Raw genomic sequence first — 20,331 nt, 5'->3', positions numbered from 1 at the left:
GCAATAAAGTACAGAGTCAATCTGGAAAGCAATGGGAACATAACAGTAAACACCATTTATCTGGCATTACCAAAACCTCAGCTAACAACATGCCGTCAACATGCACTAGAGGGCAAACAGAAGGGGGTGCTTATATTTCACACACTTGATCGTATGGATGTTTCCATTTCAACTTGTTCATTACTGAATTGTGAATTGCAGTCTTGATCCCTACATTTGTGGAGGTAATTCACTTTGTTATTTGGAGCCTTGATTTTATGTGCAGTGGCATTGAAGCCAGTGTGATTTCTGGATATAACAGAGCATGTGGTCTCTGTGTATTGGTTTTGTCTTACTTAGGTGTGGCGATACTCTAGCAGACTGTGACGCTTTGTTGAAGTATTGATTTCTCATTTGGAGGGAAACCAGCAAATTTGTCATCCTGTGACGTGCTTTGAAGTTTCACCATTTAAAGGTAAATCTGCGGGTGCCCTTTGGGACCCTTGTGAGTGTGGCATAATCCCTGTGCCATGTCTCCATTTACATTTTGTAGTACTTCCTTCCCTCTTTGGAACTCATTAGGTTTCTCCTTTCCTTTATTTTTACAGGCTTGGAGGTTGTTTTCCTTTTACCCTCTTGGGTGCCTGAATCTACCCTTTCAACACGGTGTGGAAGAGATTAGTGGATGCTTTTAAATGTATCCCCTGAAGAATGTTCGCCTGAACTGGGCAGTTAAGAACAGAAACATGTTGGGATGCTTGTTGTTTTAGTGACACATTGAGATTTTTTTTTGTGTGTTATGTGATATCTTCTGTGTCGTATAAATAAGTTATCTGATGTTTTATATTTGTTTTATATTAGTTTTTTAATGTTTAGTACACTGTGTTAGGTGAGGGTAGTGTTTTTGTTTAAATTCAGTTTGAATTATTTGAATAATAAACTTGTTATACATTTGTGTAAATCAGTTATAGCAGACGGTCCATTTTTTCAGGACTAGTGATGCTGGAAAACCTTATAGAGTTCCTGTGTGAGGGGGTTGGAGGCAAGTAAACAACACGTATCATCTTGCTCTTTATTGTATTACATATATCTGTCCCAATACTATGCAGGTGATGGCCATCCTTATCATGGCATTGGTAGTCTTTGAAGGGTGTGCCAGCTTTTTGTTGTGATCAATTATCTGCATATGTGTTGTCTTCATATGTGTATGCAGCAAGTTGAGTGATGTGTGCATTGTGTATGTGACATTGTGCAATGAATGGGGATATGTTGCATGCATATTTGTTGCATGTCATTGAGGGGGACAGGCAGTGTGGGGATTTTGTTGGTTGTCAGTGTGTGTGTATTGTGTTGCTGGTTGTCTTGGGAGTTGTTGTTTGCATGTGTTCAATGTCACTGTGGGGTGCCTATGGCGCTTCACTTTTTTTGGGCATGTATCTGTTAGCTGAACTATGTTTCATTTTTGTTCTTTGTCTGCAGATCCTTACATCAGGGAATGCTGGCTATTTCATGGAATTAAATTTGACTGTCAACTGCATGCCAAGGGGACAGGTAAGATGTTCTTTTATATTGATCGTTATGGAATGTTGATGGACATTTCGGTCTATACTGCACTTCGTTTGTACACCCCACAATAAGAACACGGTTGTGCACATCATACACACTCTAGGACATGTATGCATATATTGTGATTTGTGCTTTTTGAAGATTGTATGTATGTAAATAGCTGCGGCCATTTATGGCTTGCAGCTCTGACATGATGTTTCTGGATTTATCGATGATTACACATTTGACTGGTATGTTAGTTATTCAGATCCACCACAGCAGAAGGGAACCACTACAGTGGGTATGGTTCACAGGATTCACAGATCAGGCTCTGGTGTGGTGAACCTCCGTTCTTCCTGACTGTCCATCCCAGGTGGAACTCAAAGCCTTTCCATCTTCTATCACTCTTTCAACCTGTTGTGTTCCCCAGGGATGTATCTAACCCCCTTGCTCTTTAACGTATACATGGCTGCCTTAGCACGTGTGATTGCCACTTTCACCTCTAACTTCCAGTGTTAGAGGGATGACACACAACTTTCTTTCAGGCGACGTTCAGCCGCCTCCTCTTCCTCACTTATATCTGACTGTCCGTCCATGATTCAGTCATGGTGTGCTGCAAACAACCTCTGCCTTAACACCAGCAGGACTGAGATCAATTGCATTGGGACCCATGCTCCAGCTTTACCACTTTCACTCTGACCAGACTCTCTTGTCCCTGCAGCTGCATCTACCTGCAAGGCTAAAAAAAACCTTGGGGTCATCTTCGACTCCCCTCTCTCATTATCATGTCACATTTTGGACATCTCTAAAAAGTACAACTATCAGCTACACCTCCTCAGAAGTACTCTACCTTTTCTCACTTCCCCCAGCGGGTCACTATCTTCAGAGCCCAGGTTATCTCCAGGCTGGACTACTGCAACTGCCTCTTTATCAACCTCTCTGCTTCTACTCTGCGCCCTCTACAACTCATCCAGAACTTAATCGCAAGACAACCTTGGCCTCAAGACGGGGACCACATCTCTCTGGCACTGACATCCCTCCACTGGCTCCCTGTGACTGCAAGGGTCAAATTTAAGACTTTCTTCATTGTCCACAAGGCTTTCTGAGGCCTGGGACCTACCTATCTGCAATGATGCCTACCTAAATACTGTCGCTCCAAAACCCTCCCCTCATGTACCTCCTACTTTCTTCGAGTGAGCCAGTTCTCCAAGCAGATATTTGGAGGGAGATCTTTATCCTCAGCAGGAGCCTCCCCCTGGTATAGCCTCCCTGACACCCTTCGTCTGGAGCCTGATCTCCTTAAGTTCTGGGAACTACTTAAGACTGTCCCCTTCTACTCTTCCTTCTCTCTCCCTCTTCCCTGCTAACCTATCCCTATGCTTTATCCGTCTCTCCCTCCTTTTTTTCCCTACAGCTTGCTGACTGGCCATCTGATGTATCACAGGGTCTCACAGGTCCCTCGCACCCCTGCCAGTTTTTGCACACTTGCCTCTGGGCACTGCACTCACCTCATCATCACTGCACTTGGTCAATGACCCTAGGGAGTTGCATCTCTCTGCACTTACCCCACACTCTTCCAACTGGATGCACTTGGATCCCCCAGAACTTGCTCCCACCCTCCACCTACCACTCCCCTGTAAACGTCTGTGCACTTGCTCGATCTAATAGCACCATGCCTGTAGAACGTCTATCTGTTCCACCCTGTCCTCACTCCCTGCACAATGTAGAATCATTGTCAGACCTATTCACTGTTACCTCCACTGTTAACTGTATAATATGCACTTACTCTGCCTGTACAGACTGTTATCATTTGAGAATTTCAAGGGCTCTGAACAAGTGTTCTTTTTGCCCTTGTTCCATCCCACCTTGAGCGCATTGAAACACTTGCCATGTGAATAGGCCCTTTATGAATAAACTTTACCATACCATAATATACCATACCACAATTTAATTATCATTGTACATTACATATGGCATGGTTTTGGTGACACATTGTTTGGCATGGTGGTAGTGGCATACTCCCTCTTCAATGTGTTTCTTTTGGACAGTGGATTGGCCCATTGTCATCATTGAATGGCACCTGACACGTAGCGGGTTGTGTGCACTCCACAGGGGAGGGCTTTTAGGTGAAATACGATTGCATAAGCTGGGTACATGCAGCATCTCCATGTGCCCTTTGCCCAGCCATATGCAAGTGGCGGGCCTGTGGGTTTGGATGGGGTGCCACCACCATGTTTACTGGGATGCCACGCTGTGCTGCAACATTGTGCAGGACACATGCAGCAACAATACTCCTGCAGACTATTGGCGGTGCATATAGCAACACACCACCAGAGTGGTCCAGGGAGCGGAAACTTGACTTGAGCAATCTGAATGTGTGCTCCACTATGCCCCAAGTTTCAATATGGGCAGTATTGTATCTTACCTCGGCAGGTGTGTTTGGGTTGCGTATTGGCATCAATATGTATGTGCAAAGAGGGCAGGCACTGTCTTCTGTAGAGGTGAGAATGGGTGTCATTTGTTGACAGTGTCTATTTGTATGTGTGCAACATGCATGCATGGGCATGAAAATTCCTACTCACCAATGAGCCATGTGTTGCCTTACTTCCCATCTTCCAGGGCCTGGTGTAGTGGGGATATCCTGAAGATGTAACTATCATGGGTGTTGCCAGGATAGTTGGCATAGACTAAAGTAATTATGCCCTTGGCATCACACACAACCTGAACACTGATGGAGTGTCAGTGTTTTAGGTTGTGGTAGATATGCCTATGGCAGTGGTCCGCTGGAATGAGCCAGTGGCCAAAGAATGCCGTACAGTGAGCACCTTTTGCAGGGCGCTCAGTGCTTGGGAGCACAGGGTGGGTGATGTGAGGTCATCTCCCCACTCCATGACTAGGACTAGGATTATATGAGGGGGAACCTATACCTGGCATAGACCTTGTCATCAGGCATCCCAAAAAGACTGGTCCCTGGGTGGAAGATCTGGGCCCTGGCCATCCTCCTCCTCCTGTGCTGTCCCAGGATGACTGCTGCAAAAAATAGGCAAATCAAAGTAGACTTTTGTTCTTGCCGAAGGTCAGGCCCTTTGCCCATGGCAGAACATTTATATCACATTTTTCTGTACTTAGGTTTCAACAATAAAAAAAAGAAAAGTTAAACACATGACAGATTTCCAAAAGCATCCTTTCAGGTTCTTGCTGCTGCTTGTGGGGTACATTTGCCAGCCCCATACAAAAAACCCCCACTACAACAAAAAACATGTTTCCTCATTTCACTCAAAAGCAGCTGCGCTTTCTTTCCCTAGTGCAGGGGTGTCATGCTTTAAACACTGCCACTACAATTAATGGCTGCATTTGCTTCTTTCATCTAGATCGAGCAGAAAATGACCTATGCTCAGAACGGCATCACCTTGTTTTGTTCTGTCATGCTGAATAGTAAAGCTGCAAATATGGCACCCAAAACGGCTTTGCAAGTTACTCTTGATTTCATTTTTTTACCAGGTTGTGCCCTTCATCACTTTTGCAATGGAAACCCCTTCTGGCATGTTTATTTCTGCTGAGTAGCAAGAAGTGAGACCAAAACATTCCCAGAGCAGCTGATGTGGTGGGTAATCATTGGAAAGGTAAAGAATTCAGATTTTTACTGAAACACGGCTTGAATTGACTTTTGGAAGTAAACTAATGCATACAAAGTACTTTAAAGAAAAGATGCTCTCCTTTGCCTGGTGTCAGTTTCAAAGAACCCATTCTCCAAGTATATCCCTGTGTATAGAAATTGACCAGAGCTATAAAAGCCTTCAGAAAGTAAATGCGAGGAAAACTGCATTTGTAAAATGAACATGAGAAAAATAATGAACCCGTATTCCATATTAACCTTCTCTTGCAAAGCAGTGAAATGACATGTTGAAAACTAAATGGGAAATAATACTGTAAAACACACAGAAACACAACTGTACATTGGGGAGAGGGGATGCAAAGACATATGTATATTGTGCTCTGTGTTTTTCCCCCCAAAAAGAACTTCAACATCCTGGCTGAGGCTCAGGCATTCCTGTTACACCAGTTTGCTTTAAAGGCCAATGTCGCACCTACCCGTGAACTGATACTGGCAGGGGCCCCGTTCTATGGACTAACAAATGTGATAATAACAGGTTGCCTCAGACTTCCTGGTAGAGATTCTCCCAAAGGACAAAGGAAGATTCAAGCCTGTGTTTGCTTCAGAATTGTGAGTTCCCCTGCATTCTAACTGGAGGACTTCAAAAGGGTGAGCCATGGCAACCCTCTTGCAAGCTGACAAAGCGAAGACATTTGGCTGGGGGGTTGGAAATTCTGGCTACATTTGGGAACAGATCCAGCCCATTTGATTTAAAAGACTTTTACATTAAGACATTTATTTTAATAACCTAACTAAGTACTAATGTGAAATTATGATGATTTTTAATGTAATTTGTGTAAAAGAAAAATAAGACTATGTGGGTCTTCCTGGCATGTGGTGGATGTGAATGACACTAAAAAGGCATTTATGGGGAAAGCCTACATGACTCAAATATTAAATTGAAGAAAATATGCCAGGCACTATCAGGCTTATGGGTAGCCAATTGTAGAATTTTAGACAAAATGTTTCCCATGAAAAACTGTTAAATGGTTCCCAAAGGGCAAAGCAGCATCACACAGCATTTGAAATGGCATATTTCTTGTGAAATATGTGATATGCCTATCTGATTTTATGGGGGTGACAATTGTACATTTAAGGGTTTTTGTTCCATAACTTATTTTGGCATAAGTAACTTTGGTGAACCAAAGCATGTCATAAAACACACACACTTAAACTGATGTCACTTCCCTGGAACCAATCCGCATGCAGGGATGTGGCGACATCCACAGCCTGACCTATACCATCCAAGAGGTCCGTTCAGGGTACTTCCTCCCACATAGTAAAAATTCTCTGATGTCTCCTGCTTACATAAGGAGGAGGCATAGGGACAGACAGGGACACTCTGCAAGATTTCAAGACTCCAGAATCATCTATCATGATACAGAACCACCTATCCTGATCCGGAACCTCCCATCCAGGCAGAACCCCCTATCTAGAACTAAACCCTACAAAAATCCCAATAATTGAGGGAGAAAGGAGGAAAGGCTGCTGATCCCTTAGGGAGAATCCAGTGAGCAGACCTGTCTTGGCACAGCGATACATCCCGCTGTCCACGGTGACCAGACTCCTATTGCCCAGCCGTTCCAATAAAGAAGCACCCAGTCACTGTCCAGAGACCCGGTTAGCTGTCCAAACTACCCAACTCAAGTGAATTTTGTAACTATCACCGTCCCCAGTACCAAACAACTGCATACCCCACTCAGTTACCTCGCCTTCTGTCCAAATCCCATAAAAAACCCATAAGAACCCTAGTAACTTAACAAATTGTCAGCATCCTCTGTTTATTCTGTCTTTAGAAGAATCTGCGTTCGTCTCTGCATGTGTTAGCATAATTCTTTTCAAATCATTTCAGCCATCTGTGTACCATTTTGAGATAAAGTAATTAATTCCCCTATAAAGAGGAACGCAGCGCGAATTGGTTAACATTGCAAATTAACCTCCTTGCATGCAGTGTCTTTCTTTAATAATCTAGCCACTAAAATATAGTCTCAGTAAAATTAATCATTTTGCTAACAAAATCGAGTTTGCCTGCAAAATTGTTTCCATTCTAAAATCCAATTTTTCTTTTCTATGAAGAATCCCATACTTTCACCCATAAAAAGTCATCTTTTCACTTCAGTATCATACTTGTTATGTGCCTTTGTAACTTATCAGAAAAAACAATTTTCGATTTGGACTGTTTAGCCCATTTCCTTAGCTGTGTGCTTGTTTAAACCTGTGAAAGATAAGAAATTGCAATTCTGCCCTGTGTGATTTTTGCTGCACTGCTTTCCTTCCCAAAGTCGATTTTCTCACCTGTATTCATGTTGTTTATTACCTTGCCTTGTAGCTTGTAAGCCTTCTTGCCTATTTAGTACAGCCACACAAATTCCTGTCTTATCCACTCTACCGCACATATGAACTGACCTCTAACTATTCAGTGAATTCCAAGTGCCATTTTGCAAATTTTTCAAAGCTTTTCATTTAGTTTTGGCCTCCCATTCTGAGGTGGTAGATTGAATTTAAAATCCAATTTCTCCGTCTTATTTCTGACTTGTTGCTACCCCTTTCCACTCACAGAGAATTTAGTCATCAGAGGTTTGGTGGGAGTGTTGCAGGGGGAGTACCAAACAGTTGTGCCATCTATAAGTATGATCAAAAAGTAATCTTGCTTCCATTCATATTTGCAATGATGTATCTGATGTCAGAAAGTTAAATTAAGTGTATCATATCATTTTGCTGTGTAATTATCACCACACTGGTGATTGCTGCCTTACATTGGATCTGTTTGATTTTCATTTGAATTTTAAAATAAATAAATATTTCATTATTACACACCAGCCTTGTTCATGGTCCATTGCGACACGGGCTGTTTGTCAAGGTGGGTGTGAGATGTGTTGGCTGCCTTCTCAAAGCCGAATCCAGAATGAATAAATTTAAAAGCGTTTTTATTGTGCGCCACATCCCTTACCAGCGGAAAGAGTCCTGGTTTGGAGTGTGCCGTGTCATTAAATCCATTACATGCTCCTTACACAACTTTGCTGCAATCCCGTCCAGCACTCTGGGCTGCAGCCACCAGCAGATTTTTTTTCCCATTTAAATCTACAGCTTTTGGCCAATGCCGCATGCCTGCAATTCTGCTACAACCCCGCCCCACACACCCGGCTACTATAGCAAGCTGACTTTTTTCTCCGATTTAAACCTGCAGCTTCGGCCATGCCACATGCCCCAAAAAGTAAATCAAGGTAGGCCTTCGTCCTTGCCATTGTCCATGCACCAAACCTATATCATTTTTTTTAAATATTCTTTTTATTAAGTGCATATGGTTAATTAACCTTTCAAACTGCAGTAAGAGCATAAAAACATAACATCAATTGCATATTCACAATAGAATATAGAATTACACTAATTTAGAGAAAAAACATTATAACCATCATAACTTAAACACAGTAACAAAAGGACCTAATGACTTAATCTATGTTTCACCTTTTGCCAGATAAAATACGCCCCAGGAGTATGGACAAGAGTGTCTGCCCCATACAAAAGACTCCAAAATTGGTTGGACTAGATATTGCAATATGGCACATACCCCCTATCATACATAGGTTGGAGTCTAGAACAATGGCCCTCATTACAGCACCGGCGGTAACCAATGGCGCTATTAGCACCATGGTTGATGCCGTTATTGCAACGAGTCTGCCATGGTGCAATGGGGAATTACCACCCCTTTCCAAGGTTGGCGGGGCGGTAATTCCCCATGCACCATTGGCCCTTCCCCATTCCCATTTTTGCCCCATAGGGCTCAATGGGAATGGGGAAGGCGGTAATTACGGTACCGCAAATTGCGGTACCATAATTACCTTCAAGGTCCTTTTGCAGGTCCCTACTTTAATGGCTGGTCCAGACCAGCCGTTAAGGTCGGGAGCCGCAAAGGGACCTCGTAATTAGGCGCTAAGGGGTTAACGGCACTGCAGCCTTTTACGGCGCTGTTAACCCCTTAGAGGCAGGGTCGTAATGAGGCCCAATGAGTCAGGACATGACAAACTGTCTCAATTGCATCACCACAAACTCTAGAGTTGCGGGGTATTCCCGTCCAGGCCCCAGTATAAGACAACACTGGAAGAATATCGAACCTAAGATATAGTACAAATTGTACCAGTCGAGGGAAACAATATTTAATCAAATAGATATGTGGGCTATTCCCAGGTAAGTCTTGATCGGTATGTTGTACATATCTGGGATGTAAAGCCAGTAAATCAGTAGTTAAGGTACGGTCATAGACTCGAGTCCTAACTTCAATTTTAGGTAAATGATATTCAGTCACAGAGGTAGGAACGACACTTAGACCAATGTCTAAAAATGGGTCATAACTGTTTTTACCAGCCCACAGAACCAGATGCTCCGGGAGGCTCTTTGTGCATGTTCGGCAGAAGAATTCAAAAGAGTTGCCTCACTATTTAATTCCAGCACAATTATAGCCCAGAGCCTACAAACGGTGAGTTTCCACAGTGAGGTCAAGAACTGCAAGCTAAGCTTCAAACTAACTGCCTGCACTGGTACTGAACAAGGCAATCCCAACAAGGAGCGAACAATCTTCACCTCGAGCCATTCTAACCAGTGACAGAGCTCTCCGGGAGAACCTCCAATGCATACAGAATTTCAGGGACGATTGATTGTTTATAGGCCATCAACTTGGTCTCAATCAACTCCCCACCCAGTCTATTGATAATACTCCTGATCAAATCTATATCACTATTTTTTGTTACAATGTCCATGGCACAAAAATTATAACACTCCACACTTTAAAAAAAATAAAACACAGTACAGATTTGCTTAAGCATCCTTTCATGTCCTTGCTGAGGCTCCTCATGCACATTTTTTGTCATTCAGTAGAGCCTTCAGGCTGTACCCGCAAGCAAAATAGTTCTTCCCATTCAAACCTAGGGTTTGGCCATGCTGCATGCCCCAATGATCAAATCAGAGTACCAGATTAACAAGTAATTGCAGGGCGGTAGAATGGGTAGATCATTGTGCTTCATCTACTATTTTAAACAGATAACCCTGCTGCTGGTTAAGGGGTTCTTTTGTGAAGGTGCCCTTCCGTCTTCAAGTGTTTGGTTTAGAATTGGAGAGTGAGCCCTTTTCACCTCAGCACTGGTTATTCAATAAGTAACTGTTGTCATAATAAATCAGTATTCAAAACATTCTTGATTCTATATTTATTGGCAGATCTCAGCAGACACGTAAATCGACTCTCTAGAGTCCTTCTCAAGGCAGGTGGATTGTATGTCATTACTTCGAGATTGTGGAGATGAGTACAGCATCCAATCCCAATATCTTGTCCCACTATGGTCGCAAATAAGTGTGAGTAATGATTTCAAGGGGTGGCCTGGCGACCACATGGGCACCTGGTTCAGCTTGCTTGGTAATTATCTGCTGATTAGCATTGCCTCTAAGTCTATGCAGCGATAGTCATGACGATCTGTGGATGCAATCATGTGCAGCACTTCGGGCCCATTGCCACAGACAGAATTGTAGCCATGGGCAGTATTTATTTTCCCATTCAAACCTATCCCGATTTTGAAAACCCTCACCGAGTCCCTCGTGGCCATGGCCACTTTAACCCCATTACCAGTCTCTTGTGGTCATGGTCAGTAGCCATTTGGCCATGACTCGGCCAATATGGCCACAGGCCATGACTCAGACAATATGGCCACTGCCCATTGCCACCGGCTACACCTCAGTCACCAAATGTATATCACTATTTTTTGTACCTACATTATGACACTTTTCAAAAAATAACACACAAACACATTTGCAAAACTTTGCCTATGCTCCTTGCACAACTTTCCTACAAATCCATCCATGTTTTATTTTTTGAAACATGTCAAAATGTACATACATAAAATAGTCATATTGTCACACCTACTGTGTCCGTTCATCGTGGTGTCCATGCTTCTCCAGTACATATCATCCCACAGAATGTATGCGTTGCACAAAGAACGACTAGACCGTTCTACACACAGTGGAGAATGTTCGATACACTTCCTGGTAGGCGGCATCAGCAGTCCATTCGCCATTAGAGACCATGTGTTCTTTATTTAATGTCACGCGACTCTATTGCACGTACTTAGTGGTATGTCAGCGTTTAGTCACTGCTTGTGATTGATTGTTGTGGCTTAGTGAAGCCCTGGCTCGTTCGAGTCCTTCCTACCATCCTTTCCAGCTTTTCCGGACTTCTTTTTTCTGCAGCATTCGGATCTGAATTTGCTGGCTCCTGCCTCCCGCTATCATTCCCAAGTGGGACTCTCCTAGTAAGCGTTCTTTCGGGCGGTGTCCTGATCGCAGCCTTCTTCCCTTGAACGTTTGCTCCTCGTTGAACTTCCCAATTTATCTCGGAGCGCTACTCAAAACAAACAGTTACCTGATCTGTCTCTCGAACCCTTCTGCTCCTTTCAAATTAGTTTGGCAACTGCTCCGGTTTTCTTCCATACTCAACATTTTGGGTTTTGCTCAAATCTGTTCTGTTTTGGGTTCATTGTTTAGGGCATTGGAACTTCTTATTACTACACACGTTGGAACAATTATCCAGATGAGGATTGGGGTTCCATTTTCTTCTGTACATTGAACTATTGTGGATATCCAAAGTGCACATAAGTATTGGGACGCTATCCAGGGGTGCACCAACCCGGCACTAGCGCGACCCTCGTGCCGTTCGGGAATAGCTTCCACACTAACCTTCCCCTTCCTAGTCGTTGTTTTCCAATTGGATTTATCTGGAGTCCTACATAGATGCTTTTGGACTATGCCAACAGGTTAGTGTGGGTTCAGACGGGGTATTATAGATTGAGGCATCCTGGAAAGCATACTCATAGTCTTCTTTATTTTCTACAGATTGGAAGTTGTTTGTGCTCCTTGCCCTTTCCATTGATTGCTCACTCTGCCTGTAAATTTATTATCAGACAGAGAGTTTCATCAATTGGAAGGTCTTACTTTGATCTATTCTCATCTCTCTGTGGTAGTCCATCAGTGATTGGATACAGAATACCGCAGGTTGTAATACTCTCACCACGTATCCTTTACTAAGGTCTGACCTTACAACTTGTATCCTTTGAAAGTACTGGTGGTGGTTTACCTATACAGGGATCTGTTCATGACACATATAACTTAGCTCCTAGTTGACAAAATCCTTACAGTCTTTGCAGAAAAATTCAAGGTTCATTCTATAATCTTTCTAAAATCTTGTGTGCACGTTTGTCAAATGGAAACAAAGTTATAAGCCATCTAAGAATGTTGATACCTCCCTCTAATTTTGCCCCCCTTGACAAAATCCCAACAACCTTTGCAAAAACATTCATAGCTAGGTCTAAAATCGTTTTGCAAACTTTTGTGCATATTCATCAAATGGCACCACATTTATAAGCCTTTAAAGTATTTTGGGACCGCCCTCTAATTTTGTTCCCCTTGACAAAACATCACCACACTTTACAGAACCATTTAGAGTTAGGGCGAGAATGAAATAAAAAAATGTCATGCAGTTTCATTGAGTGCCATCAAAGTTATACCAATATAAAAACAGCTTTTCACCAACCCTGTAATGCAGAAATAGGCATAGATGTGCCTGGTCATCTCAGATGTTCGCAGACATCACAGGACTGCCCTGGGCATCCGGACTGTTTGTGGACATCACAATTGAAAAAACACCAATTTTCTGGTAGATTTAAGACTGTATCCCATTCCATCCTCATCACCTCTCACCTCTCCAAAGATTATTTGATTAGTTTGGCAAGTGCAATGTAAGAGGATTCAATTCAGCACTACAGCCAAGTCAACGCCTAGTCTAGAATACTGAATGAAAACCCTTATTGATATATCTTTATGTCCAGTTCATGCGTTCTGGATGACTACCCCTATATAACACCCCTCTCTCAGAATCCCCCTGACCCCACTGAGCCAAGAAGTAGTTCTGTTTTGCAAGTTAAAAGGTTTATTTGAGAAGTAAAGCAATATATATCTATCACACTTTATAATAAATTAATAATTGAATATCACACTTAATCTGAGATGATAAAGATTAACAACGGAGAATCTGGCACTAGCACACTTCTTGATAATCACTAAGGAGTTGACATGAAATGGATAAGATAGCAACAATACTTTTATGGTTTCCAATGGATGCAATGTGGAATGAAATGCAGTAAAGAAAATAACTTGAAAGGATTTCAGCAAAAGACAATGTAATCACTTTCTTGGACAATTCACCCCCCCTTTTATGCAATGCAAGGAAATGGAAGGAAGGCACACAGTTCTCAGAAATGCAATTAAATGTGATTCAGTTCACCCCAGCAACTTAGACTACAGAAGTTGAAAACACAGGCAAAATGCTTTGATATGTGCTGGCAATGAAGAAAAAAATATGCTAAAATGCTTTTAATTCCCTCTAGAGGTTCAGGGTGAGTGGTATCTAGTTAATATTAGTCCAGGCTCACTTTAGCAAGGATCTAGGGTGTAACTAGCAGGTTAAACGAATTTTTGGCAACTGAAAGGCAAGCAGCAGCAGATTTTTACACGTGAAGAAATTTGCAAATCGCGGCAAAATTCGCGAATGCGTCTGGCGCGATTGCGGCAAAACTATAAAGAAGAGGAATGCGGTTCTGGGTTCGTCTAAAAGCCACGATTCCCAGCTTTCAGAGGAAAGTTACTGCAAGTCTCTAGCACAAACGGTCACGGAGATATGAGCGATTAAATAAAGGTCGTTTTTCAGATTTGAAATTTTAAAGTTAAAAAAAAATAAGTGCAGCTTGCAACTAGAAAATGACAAGTGACAGCTTTACAAATGATAGGTAACAGTTAGGAGGCAGTTCTACTTAGATTAAAATAGCTTGAATTATATTATCTTAACTAAGAGATTGGTTCTGCACAGTCTTGCTAGGTACTCACACTATATTCTTGAATGAAATGGGCCTCGCCATGGATCTGGTCAGGTTTTAAACTGGACTCTGGTCTCTGCACTTCACAGTGATCTGGGTCTGCTCTCTCTCTGCAGTTTGGGGCTGGGAGACATTCCACCCACTTGGTAAACAAGCATGTCACAGTCAACATGTACTTATTCCCCCTAGCAGAGCGAATCACGGGGCCTACGAAGTCGATTTGTAAATCTGACCATGGCAGTGTCATCCCCCTCTTTTGGAGAGGCGCACGGTGCGTGAGGGATGATGGCTGAAATTGTGCACACACAAGACACCCCTTCAAGTATTGGTCAAGGTCCTGCCCCATGTGTGGCCAGTATGCAACCTCTCTTAAGATTTCCAATGTTGTGTGAAACCCCCTATGACCGGCGGTTGCCGCATCATCGGCGTGACTTAACATCAGGCTTCGGAATGAGGTAGGAACCACCCACTGATCGTGGCCAGCTTTGGATTTCCTTACCAGCAAACCGTCTTGGATTCGGAACATTTTTGGACATTTCATCAACACTCTTAGGTCCTCTTTCCCAATGTAATCGGTATCCGTCAGGGGAAAGTTCTCAGGGTCCTCAAGGTGCTGGTAAAATTTACCAATTACTGGATCCCCCTTCTGAGCTGTAATCAAATCAGCATCAGGGGTCTCCTTACTCCATTGTGCAATTGAAAGGTCGTTGTGAGCATTTGTCTGGGACCTAGTGATAGCAGTGACCTGGATTTCCCCCAACAGGGACTCAATCTCAATTAGATCCCCTTGGATGGCCCCGGTTTTGGCCAACTGATCAGCTAAGTCATTTCCAGTTTTGTCTGGTCCCTCTACTTTGGAATGACCCTTGATCTTTTTCCAATAGATGGTCATCTCATTCGATGTGACCAGATCATCAATGTTTTGGATCAACTTCCCATGTTTCAAGGGTTTGTTGTTAGCACATAACATGCCTCTGGTTTTCCAATTAACCAGGTGCTCCATGAACCCGTTCCGTACATAATCCGAATCTGTGATTATGACCAGTTTGTGGAGTTGATGCTGGACAGCAGTGAGGATGGCCTGATGCACAGCCATCAATTCTGCCACCTGACTACTTCGGGGACCAATTTTGTATCCAGCGGAGGGTTCTGGGGACTCATTCACCCATGCATTCCCTACGCCGGCCACCAGTTCTTTCTCCCCGTTGTTGTCAACATGGTAAGAGCATCCATCCACATAGACAGTGGGCATTCCCTCACACTTGTCTTCTTCAAAGACTTTGTGTGGGGAATTAAGGTATGCCTCCATGTTGTCCTTGATTTTTAGACTTTCGTCCTCGAGACAGTTTTCTCTGGCACAATCATGCAAGTCTGCCAGACCTTTTGCGAGGGGACTCTTCTTGTTTTGGCCATATCTGACCTCCACAGGAAAGCCTTGCATTGACAGAATCCAGGAAGTAATTCGGGAATTACTCACATTTCCGGCCCGGATTCTGTCACTTTGGAGATATTGCAGAGGCTGGTGTGGAGTCTCCACTATGATGTGTTCCCCCTGGATAAACGGGCGGTAATTCTTCAATGCCCACACCGTTGCCAGGAGTGCCTTCCTACAATCGTTGAATTTTTCCTCCACAGAGGATAAAGTTTTGCTCGCATAGGAGATTACTTTATTGATCTTGTCATGCTTTTGGTATAATACTGCCGTCAAGCACGTATTAGAGAACCCCGTCTCCAGGAAGAACTCCTTGTTTCTGACAGGGTAAGCTAGGCAAGGCGCTTGTGAGAGGCTTCTTTTGAGTTGTCATACTGCCTCGGATTGTTCTGGACCCCTTTCCCACTTGACCCCCCCCTTCAGGAGATGAATCAGGGGTCTGGTGATCTCTGCGTAGCCCTCAATGAACTTTCTGCTGTAATTAGTCAGTCCAAGGAGGCTCCTTAGTTCCCGCAGAGTTGTGGGGTCTTTCAGTTTTTGGAGTGCTTCCACCTTCTTTTCCTGGGGACAGAGACCCTGAGGAGTAATCTCATGCCCCAAGAAATTAACACGGGTTCTACACCACTGTGCTTTCTGGAAGGAAAGTTTTGCTCCGGCGGCCCTCAACTGGGTCAGAACATAACGGATCTCTGCTATGTGTTCCTCCACAGATGAACTTTTGATGAGGACATCATCTACATAAGCCAGGTTACCCCTCGCACCCAGGTCGGGCATGGCCTTATGTAGGAAAATGTTGAATTCATTGCCGGAGTTGAGGTATCCGAAGGGAGTCCGGGTCCATGTGTATTGCTGGCCCCCAAAGGTAAAAGCCAGCTTGTATTGGTCCTCCCTACTGACCGGCACGGTCCAGTATCCATTGGTCAGGTCTATTGCAGTGAATACCTGTGACCCCTGGATCTGGGCCAGCCCTTGGTCAATGTAGGGCAGAGGCCATCGGGAAGTATGGACCCGTTTGTTGAGCTCCCTGAGGTCGGCGCAGAGTCTCCACTGGCCGTTTGGCTTCAATATTCCCAGCACCGGATTATTGAAGGTGCTGTGGACTGGACGGATTATTCCCCGGGACTCAAGGTTCTTAATTATTTCAGTAAGGGACTCCATTGATGCGAGAGGCAAGCGATATTGCTTCACAAACACAGGAGTCATGCCAGGGTCCGTGGGGATTGTTGTTTTGTGGATGTCGGTGCGACCACAGTCATATGAGTCTACCACAAAGAGATCTTGGAAATCCAAGAAAACTTGTTTCAACTTTTGTTTCTGTTCCAGAGTCACACAGGCATCAGCTAGGTTGACTCTCTCTTCCACCATCTGCCTGAAGCCTGGAAAGACTTCTGGTTTGGCTATCTCAGCGGCCTCCTCCAGCTGGGTGGAGAAGTCCCTGGTCAGAGTGCTGATTTGGACTGGAGGCTTCAGGTGGGAAAGGCAGCCCTCATGGACCTGGAAAATCACCTCATCCTTCCCGAAGTCACAAGTCACATCTTCCTTACCATAGGGGCAGGAAGTGTACACCAGGAAGTTCCCCCCATGCCGGGTAAAAATACTGTCTAGTGTTGTGTCGTCATCACTGTTACTGTCAAAACAGTCCTTGGGGATTGGTCCTAACAGTTCATTACCTAAATCAATGGAAAAATGTCGGTCATCAACCGCCATTCCAATAATGGTGCCTGCGGCTAGAGTAATACTCTTTAAGTCGCTGTTATCCACCTCTATTAGAATGGTGTCATGTTCTATGTTGACTAATGGTGTTGGGTTTACCCCTAACCCTTGCTGTTGGAGAGAAGCATTTACATGTATGTAAGCATCAGGGTTTTTCAAATGTTGTCCTCTTTTAACTTTCACTTCCAGGGAGAATTGTCGGGTCCTTTCTGGGATGGTGACTTCCTCTTTAATCTGAATTTCAACTGCATAAGGTAGCAATTGAGCTGACCTAAATGCTTTTTCTGGATCATCAAAGCCCATGGGATTATCCGCTAATCGGGACCAAGCTTTGAAGTTTATTAGGTCCAAACTAATGGCGAAGCGATTGAGAATGTCACTGCCTAAGTAAAAGGTGGCAGGGACGTCTCGCACGACCCAACAATTATGGACTATGCTCTTGTTGCCAATGGAGATTTTGAGCATACACCTGCTTGGCAGGAGATGTTTGGAATTAGGCGCTTCCAGGTCCATTTCCCATTTGTCTATCAGTTTGAATGTGGGAATGGCTGGATCTTTTGGGAGTTGGCGGAACATGGCTTCGCTGATGAAGCTCTTACCGTTGTTCACACACACTCGAGCGAGAACAGAGTCCTTCCCATCATTTAATTGGACAGGGATGAACAACTGCTCCCCAATTTGCTGAATATCAGCCAGGCTCTGAGCTGATTTCACATCTTTCTGGACTATAGGAGTGGGAGTTTCTGATTGTGGATTAGTATAGAATCTCAGAGTGTTTCCTTCCAGCGTGGAGTACCACTTTAGACTGGAAGGAAGGTTGATTTTCAGAAATAGAGAGGACCCCCCATCACCAGTCTGTTGTCCTACTGCTATTACTGTCACGTCTGGAATTTGGCTATTCTGGAAGTGAAATTCTACTTGGTCAGATTTTTGTTCAACCATGTGGCAGGTGCCGTTTAAACTAACATGGTTGACACTCTGTTTTAATTTTATTGGTCGGCTAGTCTGGGTCCAGAGGACCTTGTTTACGCAATCTATTAGGGGTGACAACCTTCTCAGGAGGTCATTCCCTAGTAAACAAGGGGTGCCCTCTGGGGTCACAACTATGACCGGGTGTTTCAACTTGTGTCGCCCAATTTTAATGTCCAGGTCTGCAGTCCCCTCAACGGGAATTTCCTTCCCGTCAAAGTTCTGGAGTTGTCCAGGAAGTGAGGTGAGAAGAATTTGGTAATTCTCTCCACTTCCTGCATTCAGTTCGTCAAAGGCCCTTCTGGACAGAAGGGTAGCTTGAGATCCAGTGTCCACCAGTGCCAAAATTGCACCCTGCCCTTGTACTTGTACCGGGGCATAGTATCTTCCCTCCTTCTCCTCAAGGGGGCACAGATAATGCACATTTTTGGACAACTGGTGGGCTAACTTTCTGGTTTTGGACATCGCTAGAGAAGAGATTTGGGCAGAATTCTGTGGAGAGTCTTGGGAATCTGAAAGAAAAAGTTGGCAACTGGAGATCAGAGCCATTTTGGGTTCCCCTGGCTCCGGTTCTGGGCCGCCCCCCCCTTTTTGGAGGCAGTCACCAGGATGGGTTTGAACCAGGGGATTTTCTTGCTGTTGGTTCTGGGATGAGATGGTGGGCGGCGGTAGCTCAGTCTCCCCATCTCCCCAGTCTGGATTTGCATCCCTAGGGACCCATTTTTCTTTGGGAGGAGTTCCCCCCTCTCTGAAGGAGAAGATCCTTTTCCCAGGATCCTCTGAGGATCCCTCTCCCTCAAATTGGAAGATCTGTACCTCCTCCTCAAACTGTGTCTGTTTGGGTCTTTTGTTTCTCCTACCACCCCTCTGCTCCTTAGGAGGCAGACTTTCAGGGGCAAGAGATTTTGTTTCCGGTTCCTGGGTTTCCAGGGGCTGTTTACAAGTGAGGAAGGAAGCTTCCTCCAAGGCTTTACACCCCCCTTCCCCTTGTGCCTCCTCCCTGGGAACCGGTGAGTTATCGGGGTGCTGCCCCAGTCATTGTTCTGGGGCACCAGGTCCAGAGTTGGGTGCGTTCTGCGCCGGCATGCCGATCTGAGGGTTCTGCTGAGCCCTCAGTATGTGACCCAGATCCCGCGCCATGTTTTGAACCTGGCGCTCTAACTGGGAAACCCGCTCAGGCTGATACGGGGCCCTGTTTTCTCCCCTGGGCTGATCCTGGGAAGAGTAGCTGTCCCTCCTCTGGTAATACCCCGGGTTGGGAAGATTTGGGTACCCCTCCACCCTTTGCCTCCCCTCTCCCGGATTCAGTGGTCTGGGCTCAGGGAATTGGGGAAAGAAGGATGGATGGTTTTGGGGCTGAAAGTCGGGTGGATATCTGGGGAAAAAGTTCTGCCCAGGATTTGGAGAGTTTCTGCCCTCCGGTGGGAAGTTAGGAGGGAAGTTCCCTGGGTTAGGTGCTTGGCTGGATCCCCCCCTTGGGCTGGAGGAGTCCACACATAACCCAGGATGGGTCTGTTTCCCTTGTAACGGGGACTTACATAATCAGGAGAGCGAGGGACCCCATTTGTGGGGCTGCCTCCCTGGCTCCCTGTCTGTGACTGGCCCGAGGACCTTCTGGGCCTAGCATTATTAGGTGCAGGTAGGTTTTTAGGCCCCCCCATCTCCAAATCTAAAACGGGGGTGACCTTTACCTCTGCCACCTTGGCAGCAGCAGGGGTGCTGTTGGCTTTGGGGTTTTTCTGGGCATTACTTTTGCTATCTACCGGTTTCTGCACCTCATACATCCGGGTAGCCTGTTCAATGACCCAGTCTAAAGATCTTTTCTCGTGAAAATCCCTCACGAGCTGGGTCATTATGTATTTGGGCAAGGCATGAAAAAATGTATTAATGAATTCTCTACTGTCTGTGCGCACCCTTCTGGTGGTCTGCGCAAAAGCACGTTTCAGTTCTTGCACAAATTCTTGTGGGGCCTGATCCTCCCCACATTGCAAATTGTAGGCTGCCTTGCGAGCCTCTTGAGGATTTCTATGAATGGAAAAATGTTTCAAGATGGCCGCCTTATAGGTGGACCATCTTAAATGATTTTGGTCCTCCAGCTCCGCAAAGAAACTGGAGTATTCCGGGGAGAA

Source organism: Ambystoma mexicanum, chromosome 5p (genome assembly GCF_040938575.1).
Source record: "Ambystoma mexicanum isolate Mex_15411 chromosome 5p, UKY_AmexF1_1, whole genome shotgun sequence".
Lineage (NCBI taxonomy): Eukaryota > Metazoa > Chordata > Amphibia > Caudata > Ambystomatidae > Ambystoma > Ambystoma mexicanum.
This window is presented reverse-complemented; position numbering follows the sequence as displayed.